This window comes from Temnothorax curvispinosus, unplaced genomic scaffold, assembly GCF_003070985.1.
Source record: "Temnothorax curvispinosus isolate PA1 unplaced genomic scaffold, ASM307098v1 QBEX01013620.1, whole genome shotgun sequence".
Lineage (NCBI taxonomy): Eukaryota > Metazoa > Arthropoda > Insecta > Hymenoptera > Formicidae > Temnothorax > Temnothorax curvispinosus.
The window spans coordinates 142,462-163,626 of NW_020223400.1; the positions used below are offsets into that span (position 1 = coordinate 142,462).

General features: G+C 35.8%; 1 protein-coding gene and 1 long non-coding RNA gene across 6 annotated transcripts in view; one reads left to right on the plus strand and one right to left on the minus strand.

Annotated features, from left to right (window-relative positions):
* The window catches only part of LOC112463747 (collagen alpha-1(XVIII) chain-like), a 208,973-nt gene that overhangs the window by 142,193 nt on the left and 45,615 nt on the right, over positions 1–21,165 (minus strand). The window lies entirely within an intron of this gene.
* LOC112463748 overlaps positions 1–21,165 on the plus strand; it is a 256,241-nt gene that overhangs the window by 130,069 nt on the left and 105,007 nt on the right. The window lies entirely within an intron of this gene.

Consider the following 21,165-nt stretch of genomic DNA (forward strand, 5'->3'; position numbering starts at 1 on the left):
ATAAATATTTCAACTTGCGCAATTTAGAAAAGATATTATCTGTTACGTATTATACGGTTTAAAAAAACATACTTAATTGTGCATGCATTGTTTCTGACAGTATTTTAACGCGATCATGTAACAGGAGTCGAATGAAAATAAAGTTAATTTAAAAAAGTGTCGAAAACGGAATATTTTGCGAAAAAGAGATTTTACGCGAGCACCCGAGGAAAGTACGGTAGAATAATTTGGAGTGAATGTAGAAACTTTAATTAATTTTTCGCGCGTTAATTTGCGAGAGATTTATATTATATACATTTTGATATTCTGATAAGATTATTTCTCAGGTAGAAATTGTATAATACACCTCCAGTTTATCTAAGTTTATCGCAAAATCTTAACGCGTCGAGAAATTGTGTTATCGATCGAAAACACGTTAAAGAATAAAACTTGCAGTATATTAAGCTTTAACAATTCTTAGGCAAATATAAATAAATAAAATTGTCCAAAAATTGTCATGATTTATTATAAAAATGTTTCGTGTCAGGATTTACATATACTACACTTATTGTTCGTATGGGAGCTTTCATATTTTGCGTATAAAGAATATCGATAATCAATAAAAAGAAATATAGAAAAATTTCAACACTACGAATCGCGACATTGTATTCGGTGTAACCCGCGCACAGCGTGATTAAGATCATAATTCTTTAATATACGACAACACCATTTTGCACACCATACGTCATGCTCCGATCCGTGACACCCGATATACCGCGTGATATTCCGCAGCTGAAAGCTCGATAACCGATATTTATTGTCGGGGACACGAGTCGCCGCAGTAAATCGTATTAGAAATCCTTCCGGTAACCAGACGTCGACACGGTTGACTAAGTTATTAAAGTAAAAGACGCTTCTTGTTACACTAAATCAAAGCCGATACTATTAGCGTCGTAGGTAAACGGTTCATTAGTGTAAACTAAAATGGTGCACTTTCACTGTTTATGATAAACGTAAACCCGTTCAAAAGACTCACATTGTTAATTACAGAGAACAAACGTTTTTTTTTTCTATATTTTACACATCTGTAAAAATAATTTTATTCTTTCTTCAGAAAAGAAAATATCCAGACTGAATTGAGAACATATACTTTGAATTCTTTGAAATAGTATTCTGCTGAAACTAATAAAACACTGTCTACATGGCGATTGCTTCGTATTTTCTTTTCGCACACATTCTCCTATCACAAGCAGCTGCTCTAATAATAAAATTCGTGAGCAATCTAAAAATGTTCGATGAAAATACAGGTAATGGCATGTCGACAGTGTAAGTTAAATTATCGCCGTGCCCGAAAGTAATTTCCAGATTGCATTTGTGACCGCGCCATGTTCTCGCGTAACGTATTTTATCTCGAATATATTCCGCCACAAAAGCTTTGGTGAGTGCTCAACGAATTTTGGTTTTCGCATTCGGCTTGTTCTCTACGAACTGCATTTTTCGTGGCTTGCAATGAAGTAGTTTTTCATGTGCAAAAAGTAAATTAATTTGTTATTCGAGCAAATACCGACATAGAATTAAGCGTACGCATTCCCGAACGCATTCTTCGCATGCTCTGATTCGAGAATGTGAAAATTAATATTATACATATATTACTTGATTTTTCTACAACACGCGCGAGAGCATTTTTTAAATTTATTTACAACTTTCGCTCTAACATAATAAAATGTATTAACACTTATTGACAGTAAATTTTGCGTATAACTTTCACACATAAAATACGAGAGTATACAAGAACAGCATATCGCACTCTTCTGATTACCTTTGAACATTTATTTCTCGATTTTCTTATTTTTCGCGACAAAACTGAGTCAATTTCGAGATTGCTTTTAACCGTAGCTACAGAAAAAGATGTTGATATTTTAACATAATAAATGTTACGCAATGTTGCGTGCGCACGTAAAGTCTAAAGAAAGCCTTTGTTGTTTTTTATTTTCAAAATGGATATTCTTCGCAATATATACTTCGGATTTTCGAGGCAAATTTTTGACTACTTCTTTGAGACATTTGTAACAACAGTAGGGAAGATTTCAACGCTTGATAGATTGCAGCATGGAATTGAGACGCGTGGTGATTCAAACGCCGGCATAGAAACCGACCAGGCGACACCTCCTGCTCGGATATACCCTCCTGACGCGGATCTCTATTTTGCGCCGAAATTGCGATAGGCCCGAGTCATTTTAAAGTCCAAACTAGAAGCAGTATATGTGTAAATTGAAAAAAAGAGATGCGGACAGTAATTGAAGCGCGAGATTTAATGACCGCACCACATTTCGAGTATACACTTTCTTCACGCGTTTCGATTAATCGTCGACGTATCAACACGTGTACTCCCGCGGCAATCGGCTTATAATAAGATAATAAAATTTAACTTGTATTGAATTTGTATTAAATTCATTTCAACATTCATTAATAATTTTCTTATTAATTTTGAAAAAAATTAATTTTTGAACCTCGTAAACCTCGTAATGGTTTACACATCAAATTCATGGTACATAACAGATTTATTATTGAGTAGCTTTGGCTATTATCACGTTTCAGAAATTATAGATGAGATCTTGCGGCGCCATCTACGTTTTGTAATAACCGTAAATTAATAGCAGCTATAATTTTTTTCGTCGCGTGATAAATGCTCGACATTTCCACGTAAAATAATAAATTATCGTTTTTTTTTTGCAAACCATGAATAGTCATATCAACGGTATGGATCAAATTGGGCTTTATCGCTTATCGATTGCACGATTGCATTTCACTTCAATATAAATTAGAGCTTGTCATTTTGTCCCCATGATGAGAGTACTCTAAATACATTTTAGCGCGAACGTAGTTTTGAATTTTCTAGAAGCTTGACAATATGCATGAAGCGACACAGGATGAGGCTGCCATACTTTGTTCGACGGTAATTAGGTAATAAACTCGACGTTGCGGTTATTAGCGCTCGAAAAAATTATAATGAATTATTGTAATAACGGCGTCCATAATGCACGATTTCACGCGAGTACGCTTCGCCCGCTAATCCCCGTTTCCTTCATAGTCCGCGCAAATCCATTTGCATAAATCCGTATGCCAATTCGCCCTGTCAGCTCGTTACAACTTTCCCGGTAGTGCATACAAGAATCCATGAATCACGCAAATCGAACAAACGCTGAACATCTCAATGCGAGTCGATGCAAATGTCTTCTTTAAACTGTCGACGTGAGCGTGAAAACTGTTTTCTTGTCGATTTCCTTACACGCTGTGAAACACACTTTTTGTTGCAGTGCTCGTTATATAGATCATTATATAGGTTTATTATATGGTTCTTTTATCTCTTTATTTGATTTCGTGTTATTTTCCATGTACACTACATATTGTGTACAATATAAAACTGTCTAAGATATCATTGACGATATAGTTATTAATGTTATTATATTATGCATTTCCAATATAACGAAGAGCATACTTAATAAATGTTATTTTGTTTCCATTGGAGCTGCATATGGTCACGTATTATGAATTATGAGATAAAGTATTACTACACACACAGTCTACATTTTCATATTTGTGTATAGATATATATTAGTTTTTTATAGTCTTATATAGATGGTTGTAAAGACTCCTTAAACTTGTATAGATAGCATGTATTTTAATGAGTAGTTAAAAACTTCTCAGTGACGTAGAGTATCAGCGTCTTTCATTTGTTGCCTTTACGGTTTACTGATAAAAGTTATCATAAATACAATAAGAGCTTGCAGAATTATTACTTTCTTGAAATATTTTAGGTAAATTTACTAAAGGTAAACTATATAAAGGATCTGTATAATAATTTGCTAAGTTATTGTACAAATTGAAATAAAAATTTCAATATGTACAATAACTTTGCAAATTGTTATACTGCATACAATAAAAATAGAAAGATCCTTTAGTGTTTCAAAAATGTCAAAACAATTTTATGAATCATTTATTTATTATGTAATATGCTAAAAAATACGAACAAATATCATTTTGTAGCGGTTAAATAATTTGGAAACGAACCTATATAATCATTTTGATGGTGTAATAAAATTCTTTTCAGATCTGTATCAGCTAAGTTTTTAGATACTTTAGCAAAACCGTTCTTTCCGTGAGGGAATAGCACTTACACAGTCGTATTTACATAAAAATCGAGATATATAAGTAAGAACTACGTTTCTATAATAACTGGTTTCATTACATTTTCAAGTGGAATACACGTGTAGGCATCATTTTCTCTACTGAGTCAGGAAGTCCGATTGTCTCTGAGAAGAGAGAACAAAACGAGAACGAAATGAGAGAACAGCGTCTCCCAGGAGACATTGTTCTTGCGTTTCAACAAGTTTTCCGATCTTCCTCTGGAGACTGCGCTTTTCTTCGATCTGACGTGACGCTATGATTTTTGCGAACGGTTTATTGACGCGTAAAATGGCTCCTCATTACTGCGTCGCGTATTTTAATTCATTTTAATACTGAATTACTCTCCCAATCATATGAAATGACATTTCCTGTCACATTTTGGAACATTCAAATTGATTAAAATGAGTTTACTAATAATATACGTTTACGTCGTTTACGAAGAATGTTACGCAGGGTACGTAAAAGTGCGTGGATAATTTATTTTCAAGAAAATGTAACTTCTCGTAGGAAGTATTAAATCAATAATTACGATTATAAAATGGATTCTAATTGAAGATCAAAAAAGTAAAATAGATTATATCATCAGGCAAACTTTTTTTGGATGAAATGATAAATTTCATTACTGTCATTCGACAGAGCATTGCAATCGAAAATTTGTTTAATTACATTATATGTTTTATATTTGATATAGCTAGTATCATATCTACTCCATCAATGATGTTTGTTATTGGTGCAGTGATATTATTGGTATGTAGAAGCAATTAATACGTTGCAGTTACAACGTGTAATAGCCTTCTATATAACCTGTATGGATCGAAATATAATAAATCAAGATAGCTTTACATCAACTCTATATGTTGTGATTGTGGAATGAAAAGTCATAACTAACTATCAAAGTTAATATTTTACATAATGATAAAATCGAATATTGATTTAGTAAGACAAGTCATGTCAGAAAATAAAAAAATACAAAATGCATTATACATGCGTTTATAGTGCAAAAAGCAAAAACGATAAAACAATAAAACGAAATTTACAAAAATTTAATAATTTTTATATTTTAGTTTTCGTATCTATTTTTTTGTTACACAATCATATACATATGCACATATACAGCATAATTGCCTAACCAAATATTCGCGATTTTATTTAAAGGTTTAAATGAAATAACTTTCTGTGTCACAGTAGTTTTATATAATAGACCGGCAGAGTATGTAAGCGACAAAGTTAAAAGATCTGCGAGCTTTCTTTTTTTACGTCTTTCATATTAAAATTTTTAAGTCGCTGGCATCAGAAAATTTCGCGAGAAACAATAGCGCGGACGCGGTGAAAGGCAAAAAGAAGTTCTTTTTCCATCAAAAGTTCGAGTATAGCTGAGTAGCGAGCAAGAAAATGCGGCTTCGTTAAAAGCAAGAATACTCTGTCTTGCACTGTTTGTTGTTATATCGGGAACTGCCGGCAACTACTGGTCGCTATGCAAGTGACATTGTATTTTTAAGTCTTATAAGCTTCTGTTTATTGTGCATGAAAAATATACGCCGAAATGATTGCGCCCGGGCTTCAATGTTTACTCTATGGAGAACGTGGAATAAAAACATTTCTCCCAGGCTAGTGCATGCGCGAAATATTCGAAATCGTACCACTGAAATGCGTTTGTTTTCGAACAATTATCACGACCATACAGACAAAAATATTTTCTATTAAAGTACGCAAGAGAGTGGAACAATTTTTTTTTGTAGCGTCCAAGAGCCGCTGTGACGCGATCTCATTAAATTCTAATTGTAACATTTACTGTCATATTCGTTTCCTATTATTCACGTAACTTAATAACATGCGCAAGTAATGCGAAATATATTTCTGAAAATGCCGACGTAAATGCGGTTGCCCAAATTAATTCTATAAAATAAATCCAGAGACAATTATCGCGCATGTAAAATGCGCATACATAGAAATGCTCTTTGTCACAATCAATAGACACAATCAGCTGTTACTGTCGTAATACTAATTCTAAATTTGATGATATATCGACATAGTCTAGATATTTAATTTTACCGTTTAACTTACCATCGTGATATTTTTAATCTTTCGATCCTTCCTCCTAATAGTCCTTCCGAATATTTCGCAATTACTTACGAATCCTGACGTTTCATCTTGGCTCCAATCTTGGCTCCATTGATATCAATTAATTAGTGGAGTATCATTAGCGATCACGATAAAATGCAAAGTGCTGAGTTCCAAGCACTCGGCATCCCTCGCGATGATAATCCCCTGAAAATCGTTCGCGTCGCGACGCAAACTCGTTTCCGGCGCATTATTTCCCACGTAAATTCTACGCCGGCGGTACGAAGAAGTTAAACGACGAAACAAACAGCGCCGCTTAGAAGTTGGCAACCCGACGCGAGAGAGGGAAGAAGTTGCAGGAGGGTGCGAGAAAGCGAAATCAGATTACAAAAGATTGCGGCGAAGAGTGCCTACCCCCGGCCCCTCGCCCGCATCGCCCGCCTGGTGAAACAAACCTCGGGCGATGGCAAAGAGCTAGTTGAAAGCTAAGAGAAGGATCGAGAGGAAAAACAGGTGCAACCGCTGCTCGCGGGTAAATCGAGTTTCGAGCGAATTTTCCTCGGGGTCTCGTCCGCAAATTTTAGCGGTCGCGCTCCGACATGTAATGTCCGACCACTCGAAGTAGTAATCGAACGTTTTTGTCAGACGCGTCGGTTCAAGTGCTGACCGGCAGATGGCGCCAGAGAGGCCGTCCGGCGTCGACCAGTTTAGCTTCCAGCAGTTCCAGCTCGTTACGGTCGCTATCTGCTTTATTGCGCGGTACGCGTATTCTTTTTACCGATTCCTTGAAACTTTTTATCTGGCACGAGAGCTTGCTTCTTAATTCCAACCATCGTATCCGCTGCTGTCTCGGATCGTTCAACATTATGGCGATTTTTATGGTATGCATTTTTTTAATATTTAATTTCTCTTTATACATTTTTTATGGAAATTATTCCATTTACTAAACCACGCCCTTAATGCAACAAAGAAGGAGAATTGTAAATCTGGTCGTTGATTCTGAGAGAACGCGAAATTCAATTGTATATCTACAAAGAGGCACTTTTCCCGATTATTCAATGATTCTCAGAATCTTATACAACGGCAATTTAATGTCGTCACAAGAGAACAGTATTCCTAGAACAAGCGGCATTTCCCGTCTCAGCCTATTTATAAGCGGCGACCAACGACGTAACCATGACGCAATCGAACGAGTTGTAAATTTAAATCGACAGGAACTTCCCGTCAGAAATATATATCAGGCACATTGAATCGGAAATACTGAAATACCACCCGTAACGAAGTATGCCAGAACCCGTTCTGACTCGTTACGCCCTCCACCTACCTTCGTCCCTCGTTGTGGCGAGCGAACGCGGTCGTCGATCGTTCTACTTTTTTTCTTCCATCCGGTTTCCGGGCTTTACGCGCGGTTAGTTCTCTTCTCAGTTCTTCGCCGCCCGTCGCAAACGGTACCGATATGATTTCCGCAGATAGCGCGCGAGAAATTGTCTCGAAGACGTCCGATCAAAAGCAAAATATTGCGATAAAATACGTTGAAGTAACGAGAGTGAGCATATCTGCGTTTTAGTTCGTCATATACTTGACAGATTTGGTTTATTTTCTTGCTAAGAATAGATCAACTCCAAAAAAGATTTGTAAACCAACACTGTTAGAAGTAGACCTGTCACACATGTGTGAATATTAATGCGTCACACGTGTGTAATGTATGATTTTTCAAACGTTCATGCACTTGTGTCTCAATGTGCACGTGTGAAAAACAGGGAAACGCACTAGGAAATGTGTATAAAACACACACTTCAACGTGTGAATTTAGTAAAACATCCACAAGTGTATGAAATAATCAAGCACCATAGTATTCACACATGTGTAATGTTTCTATGTGTGTGAATATAACACATTTTGGAAAAAATTACACACTGAGTATAATATAACACACTTACAAGTCACACACTGACCAAGTCACATATCATGCAGGTACGCATCAGCAACTCTTATATGTGATGAGGTTAGAATACGACGAGCCTGTGGCTGTGTGCGAATTGTGTGCACATTAAAGAGTAGTGCCAATTATATAGTATTCTTTATTATGAACGGATGAACAAGATGAACAAGTCTTTGATGGAAGCACATTCCGATCATTATTTATTAGGGATGCTATAAAAAAGGTTTTTTTATTTTTGTCTAATGAGGCCCTCTCTCTTGTGTGTGTGTGTGTGTGTGTGTGTGTGTGTATGGATTTGATAAGAATGTTTTAACTTTATAAATATACTTTTTTCATAAATATATTTACGAACACAAAATTTCGTAATGAGCCGACATTAAGAAATGACATTCACCCGACATTAAGAAATATTATATCATATAACTAATTCAAAATCTTATTACTCTTTTAAACTAAATTTGTTTCTTAAGATGATTTTTGAAAAATTATATATTGGCGCTGGTTATGCCATATGTAGACTATATATGACACTTACATCAAATTAAGAAATAGTCTACCACGTAAGGCAGTTGGCTCACGATCCAGAGGTCCCGAGTTCGAATCCCACCAAGGTAAGTGTTTTTTTCAAATACGAAAAAATATTTATAATCATAGACTGCATCTTAAGAAACAAATTTAGTTAAAAAATAGTAATAAAATTTCGAAATAAATTTTTTTTTGTTTTAAAGTATTATAATTCCTCTGGCATTAAGAGGACTGCATTAAATTACACATCTCCAGCTGTGTGACAAGTCATACACGCTAATATAATCAAACATCTATTCGTGCGTGAAAAAGTAACACACTTACAGACGTCTTAAAACAGCGGACACACATCACACGCGATAAAGTGTGTGATATTCACACACTGCTTCTAACAGTGAATCTAGGATACTTTTTTATCAAAATACAAACGATGACTTATGTCGCTTTATTCTTGGTCTATTTAATAAATTAAAACGTATTCAGAGCTTAGTTCAGAGCGGTCATTAAACTTTCCTCGGTGCTTGATGATATCTTACAATTAGCATCAGGTGGCACACAAAAGATGTAGATAAGAGTCGCGTTGTTTATTATAGATAGCTTAAGGGCAAGTCTGAGTGCTAGTCTCGACATTGTACTTCTCCTATTGTCTTCTAGAACCAGCCTCGAGATATCGTGAAGCACTGTTATATTCAGAGAGCTTCGCACTAGTGGACTCTTCTTTGAAAAATTCGTTAATTCGTAAATACATTTTTAAATTCAATTATATGTATATTATCAATCTAATTGTAAAGTCATTGGATGTTTAAGTATTATATATTCAGAAATTGTTTCAATATATTTTGCAAATATATTGAATATACAAACGACAAGTAGAAAATACTTTTCAGTAACATTCAGTCGTACATAGCGTATAAATTAAATAATTGAAATGAGAAGAACAATCTTTCTGTATGACGATAACATTTTACATCAGAATAAATTTAGATTGCTCTGATGGCTTTTACCCCTTCATATATGTATACCTGGAAGGGGAATGAAAGATCGAGCCTGTGTCCAAGTTGCGAGAGAGAAGCACGTTTTATAAGAAAAGAAAAAGACTATTCGAGATTATCTGATTTACGATGAAGTTAAGAGATAAACTCGACTCATATTTAGTTGCAGGGATGTATAAATTTAAATGACAGGAAGATATTTCTGAAATTTCTCGTAAATGCAACAGATCAATATCGATAAATAAATATATAAATAAAAAGACAGATTAACGTGTAGAGTTTCCGAAAAACATTGCTATACTTTGCAAAAGTAGAAACTAAAAAACGAAGGCAATTTAAAAAAAAACTTGTTTTATATTGTAACATAAAATTAATATATAAAAATTTTAATTTAGTAATATAAAACTTTATAACGTGCAATAATATGTGTAAAAAATATTGATAAAAAATGTCGAAAGTAAGATAAAAACTTTCATAAATTTAAATAAAATGATCGCTGCTTATTGTTCTAACGCCACGATATAGTGATAAATTAATCCTAATATAGAGATGAATCTGACAAAAAGACATTTAATCTCATAACAAGGGTTCTTTTCGTGGAAAAAGATTCCTGGCTGAACTGAAGCGAGTACAAGATGAAATACGAAGAAGCGCTTTGACGAAAGTCGAACAATGGACACTAAAGAAGAAGGAAACTGTCCCCATCGTCTAAAGTTTTCTGATTAAATCCCATCTAAGAGCTTCAGCATGAGAGAAAAGCCTAGGTCAATTTTTTCAAGTCACCTTATAAAGTAACATCAAAAGAAATTTCAGAATAGAAAACGTATGTAGAAAGGAGAAACGGTGTCTTTTCCTGTCTTCGATTCTTTCATATGTGGATATTCTCAGGATCCCCGGATATTGCTCAATATTCCCAAGATCTTATTTGTTTTAAAAATTTTATTTTATTTTACGGCGATGTTATGCTAACTTTGCGATGAAATCTGTTGCATTTATCATTATTTTGTATAAAAAGACTGTGAAGAGATTATCAAGTAAATAAATAGTTAATATTCAATCTCATCATGTCGATCATATCATGATCATTGATAAAATTCGAATAAATGTACTATGATAAGAAAAGAAACTATTTCTTTTTTATCTTTGTTTGGCAGCCTTTGAGGATAATAAGAAAGGTAGGATGAAAACGAAATATAGAGAAATGAGGTCACTGTTTAAGTAAAACATGGATCGCATGATCCTTTGTTTTCGGATATTTTCAGATCCCAAAGATCCCCTTAGGATCGAAAAACAGGATTCCTCGGCACGTATGACGGTGGTGCAAATATTGGTTCTTCAACTACTTCTTTATTTCGCTTTCCCGAAATGATACAATACAGTACATAATATGACACAATATATAAAAAGATATGTATCATAAAAATAAATAATAACGAGTGTAATATTGATAGAAAATACATATTGATAAAAACTAAAATTGATATTGTAAAAGACGCGTTGCATAAAGATTTTACGTTGCTACTTTTTATAATACATAAGATATTATGTTTCTCGTATCTTTATATTATATACAAGATATTATAAGAGATTTATGAGAAATATGATATTCCCATCTCAACGCATATCATCAACTCAATTATATTTTATAAATACTTTGTTATAAACCGTTTGCATTTTCAATTAGGTTATCAATATTTTTTATCTTATATCTGATTACTCTTGAATGTTTCTTTGCGATTTATGATACTTATCGATGTTGCGAAATACGATGTTCAAAGGCAATAGGTGGTTATTTTGTTATTTTTTTTTTCAACAAACGAGTGCTTTTTTTATTTTCTCGCCGTAGGGACACGAAGCGAAAAGACGAAGTATTACTCGAGCATGCTTCGTACGACTTCGATCATTAAGGAGAGGTCCTCCAATTACGAAGTTTCAATTAATATCTGGCGCACGCCATCCAGAAAATTTTACAGAGTTCAGATAAAAGATGATAAAGTACGAAATTCGCGATTTTACGTCTCTGTTTCCACCGGTCTTTGTTCGTTACGGTAAATGAGAATGACAAAAATCGGCTTGAAAGTTGGATTTTATCCGGTACTTTGAGGAAAATTACACAATGGTCCTCATGCCTTTCGAGGACTTCGGTAAGCCCCACTTTTATCTACACACTCAAAAACAAAAAGTAGCGAGGATAAAATCCGGAGTGTTATTCCGTACTTTACCGTATTTTAAAAATTGTTATAAAACTCTTGACGTTTTAATAACATACTTACATACTCTCTAGTTTAAATCTCTTTTTCTGCTTTTTTCATCCTCTCTTTATCTTTCTATATTATATATTATTGTACGAAGGTACAGCAGTTATATTATTTCCAAAGTAACCGTGATTCTTTAAATACAGAATGCAGCAACTAATATTTTATTTATCAATTTATTTTGCTACGGTATTTAGTATTAAATTGCTCAAAAATTTCAATTTTATCTCAAGTAAAAGCGGCTAAGGTTGTATGAATAAGTTATTTTAACTATCGATTGAAAATTTTCGGGATATCCTAAAATAGTCGACTGTAGACCATGAATACTCACGGAAGTTCACAACTGCCTCCACCTCTCTTGCTGTCTGTGTATCACTGCAACTATCTCAACTATCACTCGTCCGTTTAGTTGCTCAAATTCGAGCTTGTCACTTTACCCTCGCCAAGTTATACGCGAGCTTCTGATCCGTCGCCGAGACGGAACCCGCATGTGCTTTGATTCTGAGATGCGTTAAATCGACGCGTTCTGTAATTAGTCGTCTCGGTGACGGCGTAGCTGCTTATACTCGTCGACTTTCTTCGGGACAATTAGCCTAACTTTTACAGTAAATAAAACTACTTCAGTCGAGAGATGTTAGACCGTCCCGTTTTGACATAAGTAAATATATACTTTCTCGGATATCAATAATTCGACGAAATTGACAGAAATTCTAAATGCAAGAATTATACTATGTAGAATTGGTGCTAAAAGAGTTAAAATATTGTTTTCAATCTTCTATTATATTTGCGTGATTTGGCAGTTGTAAATATTTTTAATTTATCGCATATATACTTACTTCGATTATATTTATATTTCATATGAAATGTATTTTGCTAACTGTGCGGAAGATGTTCATTAGATTCTTCTGACTGTTTTTACGAATGATCTTTCATAATATTTTCGTCGAAAGACGTGTAGAAAAAGCGTAGATACACGAAAAAAGAGAGTTATTTCAGCGAAATGAGAGAATCGTTTAATTCTCACGACACAATAAAGTCTTTGTGCCCGATTTGACTGCCAGCTTGTTTATCATCCATCATTAAACTGAGAGGAACCGAACATCACACGGGCCATCTTTGCTCGTAGCAAACGGGATCCAGAAAACTAAGAGCAAGCCTATTAAGCGGCAGCTGGTTTCGCTTTAGTAAAAGGTGTGAGAGAGAAAATGGATCCTTCGCCAATTAACGCCTTTCATTCAAGTACTGCACCTGTTTCGCTCTCTATTACGCTTCCCTGCTGAAAGAAGCACTCTAGTGCTCAAAAGCTCGTACAGTGACGTGCTCGATTCGACGATCATCGTCGAGTGATTCTCATTGAACAAACTGTTACTTGCCATCCAAGAGTGGTACGCTCTCTTACGTGCGTATTTCTGCAAGGTTGCCCCGCTGTCGCCCGATGCCCCTTCTTCTCCGCTCGAGATGTTTAGCAATGTGTTGTGTCATGTTTTGAGAGATCATAACGTTATGATGGAACTGCTTGCGCCACTTTCTGCCCAAATTTATAATGAACTTGTAAGAGCCATCAGGCTTCAGAACTAAGAAGTATGAAGAAATGAATTTGTTTTCACTTTTCTCACATTCCTCGATGACCACACAGAATAGTCCAGCCAAATTTGGCTTTTTTGTTAAAAATTAAACGTTAAAGCAAAATGTCAATACTTTTCTATTTAATCCGTTTTTCCTCCACTCACATCATATAATATAGATTAATAAAAAATATATATATGTACATATCGCAAAGATGAAAAAGCAAATAGAAAACTCATAGTATTGTTGGCCCATAGTGTCACTGTTCATTCTAGATAACTAATTTGGACATGTTGAATTAACGTACGGTAAACCCGTAATATTCGCCATACGTCCGAATCGTGGAATCTCTTTTTATTGTACGCACCAAACTCGGACGCACTTAAATCCGAATCCGATATCGGAATGGCGGTCGGTGATCGGCGGTCTGTAAATTATGTGAAGTTCGCGGAGGGAATCCAGCCAGTCTGATCCTGTGACGACTCTTCGATCGCGTCGTTATATATGCGATAAAACTATTTTAATTTAATTTGGTAACTCTCGGACGAACGTCCGCCAGAAATTATTTAAAGAGGCAAATAAAATCATCGTTACCGTCAAGTCTTCATTTTTCTAATTTATTAATATTGATATCAAACGTCCAACTCACATACAAGATTTAATATTATATTTTAATATTATACTTGCGATATGTAATAATATATATCTTAAGTCTTTGTATGTACCTATTAAATTATACTTATTAAAGTTATCAAAACTTATTACGATCTGAATACTATATAGGCTTGTATAATGAATATTCTTTATGCGGAAAGTAGGCATGTATTTTCGAACTAGAAGCAAGAAAGATTTTTTTATTTACAAAATTGTCTTCGAATTTTTCTCATATGCGACACCTCATCGGGGACCAATTTACTTTATGCTACGTTGAAAGCGTCGTCGAGTGTGATACACTTTAATATGAAGGAGGGGAAACGAGCGGATTATTTTCACGGATCCATGAATCTTTAAAAAGTACCGTCACCCTCCGGTTAATATTTGGTGCACGGTTGTCGAAGCTATTGTTGCGACCCCTCGAAATCGTACACTCTCTTACTCTCTCACTGCCGCCAAATAAAGGTATCTCGTCATATCGACTTCCTTTCCTTTTTCAAGTTTTCATATGTACTCGCGGGATCGTCGTGACGGTTAAAATTAAATCCCTCGTGGTATCCCCCGAAATTCTTTTCCCCACGTGTACGTGCATTCTTGCCGCCGTCTGCTTTGTGCAGCATCCACCCGAGGTTTCATCGGATATTCTCGCACTGATGCAGCGAATGCACCCCGAATAAATCCGAATTCGAATAAATTATTTATTCGAAAAATTTCATCGCACATATATTACTTCTATTTATTACTTATATTTAGAATAATAGAGATAAGGAATTGATATCGAACGGAAGACAAAAATATATTTACTGTATCAGATATATTCGCAAAAATCTAAATTTCATAGTACTACTCTTTTTACTGCATTTGGGAGAAAGTACTTTCTATTTTCAGTTTTTTTTTTATGGAGATTTGATAGAAACCCGAGATATATACAGTTTCAACTTAAAGGGGATGAAATATATTCGCGATACAGCTGTCATATCACGCGAAGATTACGTTTGTTACGTTTAACATCGGATATCTTTCTAACAGGGCACAGCATTTCCACACATTAAATTTAACGAACAGTAAGGCGTGTATCAATTTAGAAGGCTTTTAGCTCGGAGTAGGATCGAATTATTCGAAGAAAAACTCGCAATCTGTTAATTTCGAGAAAAATAATGTCGCGTAAGCTGCGCAAAAGAATGAGCATACGGTAAATAGCGAACGTACTCGTAAATTTAGTTGTTACTGTTCTCTCTGCCCTTATCTAAAATTAGATCCTCCGCACAACGGATGATTCTCTCTCTTTTGTATCACCAGGAATAAGAATTCTATCATGCCGACAGAACACGCACACACATCGCGTGTTAAAAATTTCTTAGAAAATCTAAGAGAAGGTATTCCGATGGCGTGTTAACCTTCTCCTCTTGTGGATTATTTAATTAAATTAGATTATACTGTAAATCTTTCTTTCTTTCTCTCTTGATTCTTACAATGTTATCTTTGATATTTTCAAATCGTATGTTTAAAGTTAAAATGTCTCAGATAAGTAACGCACGCGCTTTAGAGAATAATGTTGTAAGTCTAAATAATTGAAGATATTTCTGTTTTAAATATAATACGTAACAAAATAAGTTTGTTTGGAATTTTTGATAGATCCATTTCGAGGTAAATATTTTATAATAAATTTTATATATAATTATTTATATGCGATAATTAGTTCATATTCTAAATTATTCTTCCCTTATTAAAACATATTTTCTTTCTTCATTCATTATAGACCTTTGTTAAATATTCATAAATGTTCTATGCAAAACAATTGATGACTATATAATTCGTTACAAGCGACCTTCTCTATTTTTTGTTCACTACCGGAAATATTGTCTCTGTCACCTCGACCTTAAAATCTCGCCTAACCTTACAGCCTTCAATTATCGGATTATCGACCGATTCGATATCCGCTGAAATATCGTAGTTGCACGTAGCGTTTATTAAACTCGCTGTGTAGTCGTCGTGAGAGCCGTGGGGAGGGGGGGGAAGGAGGGTGCAGGTTGCAAGGTGCGCGCAAAAGGGTTGAGCTCGCAATCACGCCGGCGTTACGCGTGCGTTTTCCGTCACGTCGCGTAAAGGGTTGTTACGTAGCGGCGAATTATAAAAAGGGTGTCCTTTTGTACAGCTCCGTTCTCTCTCGCTTTCGTACCTGTCGCCACTCCATCCTCATCCCTCGTCCCAGCATCGCTTCGACTTTCTCTTCTCCCGGCCCGGATGAAATATTTAATAAACTCGTTACGTGAGCACCCCGCTCCGAGTTGGCAGCCGACGTAATAAATCGTCAACGAAATTTTACCCCCCTCTCTTCCCGCCTTCTCTTCGCACCCTTGTCCTCTGTTCTTGGCACTTCTTTCTCTCTGTCTTTTCTTCTTTCTTCTTGACCTCGCGCACCATCTTTCTCGCACGCACATATCTTCGGCGTGTTCTACAATTATTCCGCGCTGTTTCGAGAAACCGTAAAAGTTTGTCGGCAAAGTTCAGTGCTCTTACCAGCTCTCCCATCTCACGAAATGAGAATTTGCTTTCTTTTTAATTAAAAACATTTTGGGCGATCTTATTCTTTTGGTTTGTTAGATTTAGAACTATAAGGAATATGATATCATGCTTCTAATTTGTTGTGTGTGTATGAAAATTTCAGGTTTTTTAAAAAAATAAAAAGATTAAAATGTGTCTTCAATTTATATATTAAACATTTATTATAGGTACATTACATTTATAATAGTTAACATTTTATCATTAAATTATAAATTATTTAAAAAGTATATACATTTTTATTTATAAAACGTTCACAATAATCTTGAATAAAATTTATAAAATTTAGCAAAAAATGAGGAAAATTGTTTCTCTCTGGGAAGTCAATACAATTCTAATATTTTTTCACTTCTTTATATTTAAAGAAGGTATATATTTAGGGATTACGCTTTTAATAAAGTATTTCAGATAATAAATCAAATCGTGTCGCTGTTATGAAGGAAAACATATTTTTCCTCATCAAAACATTCTCATTATGAAGTTGCACGCGAACGTGCTCGCGTCTCGGAAATGTGCGTCGACGAGGCTCACAGGCTGATTGCCGCGGTGTATATCCGCCAATTAAATCCCGAATCTCATAACGAGGCGACCCGCCGAAGGATACCAGGACGACGCAGCCTCCGCATCGCGTCGCGCGCTGGGTCGGATCTTGCGTTATCGCCGCGAGGAGTGCCGGGTCGTAGTTCGCAACTGCAATAAATACGGCCGGGGAAGTTTCGGATGCGCGATTCAAATTCGCGTGCACGCGCGCTTTAGAAACAAGTCGGCTGCGCAGTTACGAAGTCACCGGCCGACGATGCACACTAAACGACGTTAATTGGATTCGAGTCCATGTCGCGTGTGCTGCTAGCAAAGGAACCGCGAATTGTTTAGAATGATCACGCCCGAATTACTCTTGCGATTGCAGCGGAACCAGTTTCACCGCCCTCGATGGTTACTCTATGGTACGGTCGATTATAAATAATATCTGAAGATGTGTGTAGAGCAACGTTCCCAATTGTTCATCTTGAATTCTTACGCCTGAGAGTTTCTCGTGGAAAGAAACTAAAATATACTATTATACTTTTGCATCGACTAAGATCAGGTCTTGTTTTCATTTTTGATACTGTATCATTAAGTACTTTGTATCAATTTATTCTTAAGAATAACACCTATTGTTTCGTCATAACTGCGATGCAACATGGTGCAGAAAATGAGATTTAGCGACGATGTGTTTATATTGCCGCGACTCGCCACGCTCGTGGCGTACGATATATGCATATTCTTCTTGAGAGAAGGGACAACAAACTTTACCTCGCTCGCGAGCGCGAATGCACAACGATCTGCTGCGAGGTGCAGCAGACGCGCACGTAAAGAGCAATTTGTCACTTTCACGAGTCGCGGGGAATAAACAATGCGCCCTGTAACGCGATCTTCAAAGCGCCCCGACGCCCCGAGTCTAAGGAATATGCGTTCCACGTTTTCGCCTTAATTCAACGAAGCTTAATCCACCACGCGAATTCGATACCTCCCGCAGCCGCGCGACGAAGAGCAGAAAGAAGAACGAACCACGTCCTCGTGAGCATCCTGTAACTCGGTCCACTGTTTAACACCAACAGTATCAAGTCCGATCTCGAAGTGTCTCGAGGGTGGTTTCCGAAGGGATGACGGATGGACGGGCGATAATAACAATCGCGCGAACTAGCGTTTCTGATATCTTGTAAGAGGATACGGTTTCGGCAACAGAAGGAAGAGAGGCATGAGCTTACCCTCGGGAAATTTCTTATATCCTTTATGAAAATTGTTTACGATGAATTTCGGGAAGGCCACGCGTTCCTTACGCGTAGCTTTATGCAGAACGGTCCACTTGGGTAAAATATTCGCAAAACTGCAAAATACTTTTATAAATTCTGTAATAGGTTTGTTTCTTGGAGAGGTTTGACTGCAGCTATTACGTAATTTAATTTTTATATTACATAGTATTTTATCATTATATACTTATGATAATGAAAATTCTATTGTGGCGTACACGGTAAAACATATGAAATTCGCTGGGCAGACAATGTTAATATTACGACGAACATTACTATTCGTATCATTTAAAACAGTTTTTTTAGTAATGACATCCGCATTTAATCGGCATATATATATATAATTTTTTTCAATACTGCAAAACACAGATTCGTGGTGTCGTCATCGCGAAAAACCATGAAAATTTGATGATAACGTATATAGTCGAAAAAACTCAAAAATAACATTGCGCGCAGATTTGCGCAATCATTTAATTGATGCATTAAAATTCTATCAATAGACTCTTTTTATTTTAATGATCGCGTTTATTTCTGCTCCCGCAAATAAATTTGAATAACCAGAGTAAATGTAGAAGACCGACCTATTCTTGTTAAAATGTATATAAAAATTGTATTCAAACAGAAAATAGCTATAATGATTTTATTTTCGCAAGAAATGTAACCTTATTATTCTAGTTTATCTCCGGTCTAAATATTCCCGTTTAATTTCACATGCGCAATGTGCGCGGATTGTTGCTACACACAATAAGCAAGGTGCAATGCTTGCTGCGAGCAATTCTCTGTTCGCCTTACAAAAAGAGGTTTTCCGAATAAATACGACGTAGGATCTGCAGGAAATGTACCCTCGAAGCTCGAGAATGCTAAAACACGATGCGCTTCTCTCTCATTTCTTCCTGTTTCTTCAGACCTATTGTCGGGAAAAATCAAAATGTACGGATTCATCCGCTAGCGTTATCGTTGTCGTCGTTGTCGTCGTCGTCGTCGTCGTTGTAGAAAGCGTCATGCATTTGCGTCGGGTCATCGGGCACTCATTTCCGACGTGACTCGTGGCTGCTTCCTTTTCAGCGGTGAAAACCTAGGGATGAATCCGGGACGCGCGCAGCCTCGAGCGTATTTGCGTATCGCTATAGCGAAATCACGATGGCGCGCAAAACTCTCGTCGATATTGGATGACGTCCTCCTGTTTTGTTAAGCCCAGGAACGCGCCCTCCTGTTCCATGAGTTATCTCGCGAAACAGCTGCGATTATTCTCTCGCGGCGGAATTGATTTGCGAAGAATCTCTGCCAACGCGGCCGGCTCTCGCAGTGCTAATCTGAAGCTATAAACCAATATTTACACTGCATATAGGATCAGTTGATTGATGATACTCTGATGGAAACCGGTAAGAAAATGATAGCTGATGGGAAGCCGGTAAAGAAGATGATAAACTGATTCTAGCAGACCAGCACCAGATCCCAGTTCCCCTGGGATAGTTGGCGCGCATTGTGTCGATGCAAATTCTTTATAAACATAGAAGAATATAGAAAATAAGAAGAACGTAGCATAGCATTTGCCTAACTTGTGACAATAAGCTCAAGTTACGTAATAAGATTCAAAAGTTTTTGGCCCAAGGATATAAAAGAGATAATCAAATGAAACAATTATTTTTATTCTTTAATATAATTTTTTATTCCAATACATTTTTCAGAAAAATGAATTAATTTTTCTATGCTATTAAAAATTTAAATCAATTAATTGTTCTAAAAAAGGTATTGATTGATATAAAGGAAGATTATATTGAAAAATAAAAATGCTGTTCACAATCCATTATACGATATCTCGCGGTGTAATAGAAACTCTGACCTTCTTCTAAAATAAGCACAAACGAAAATAACGCTGGTGATCTAATACTGTCACTGAAAAAGATAACATTTAACCTACGGGTCGTCGTCATACGATTTTTCACGCTTTGATTATATTTTTTTTTATATTTTCTATGACGATTTTCTCGAACGCAAGTCACTGCACCTCGACGTGACTATCAGTTCGATGTTCTTTCTCTTCCTTTCCATCGCTTATCGAGTATCCTTTCTATTGATGGAATCAGGAAATTCGATGTCTCATGAGATTCCGATGTACATTGCGTCAGCATGCATTCTGCATACGAATAAAAAAGATCGTTTCCATCCTTTATCTATCCCCTCGTACAACAATAGAAAGATAACGATTTTTCGTATGTTTTCCATTTGGTCCTCTTATCACAAAAGAATCAAGCCATTAAGATTCAAAAGCAAAATTTTTAATTTTTAAAATTGTAAGGCAAATATGTATTTCAAATCATTAGTAAGCAAAAAGGCCAAAAAGAAACATACTGTTATTTTAGCGGTTGGTTTTTTTCGTAACAATTAAGGAGAAATTATATTTTCGCAACAACGTAATATAAATTTTGCGATAATTAAAAATGCCATATCTTTAACTTCGTCGTAGTAACTTTGGCATAACAAGACTAGCTTTGAAATATCTATTATTCGATTAAAAGTTGGTTGGAATACTCGAGTACAAGGCGGATCGTATGCGCTGAAAAAACATACGTTGTCTTTATTAAAATGAATCGTAATGAATTATAAAAGTTGAAAGTTCTCTCTTTGGAATTATTTTGCTTCCGTTTCAA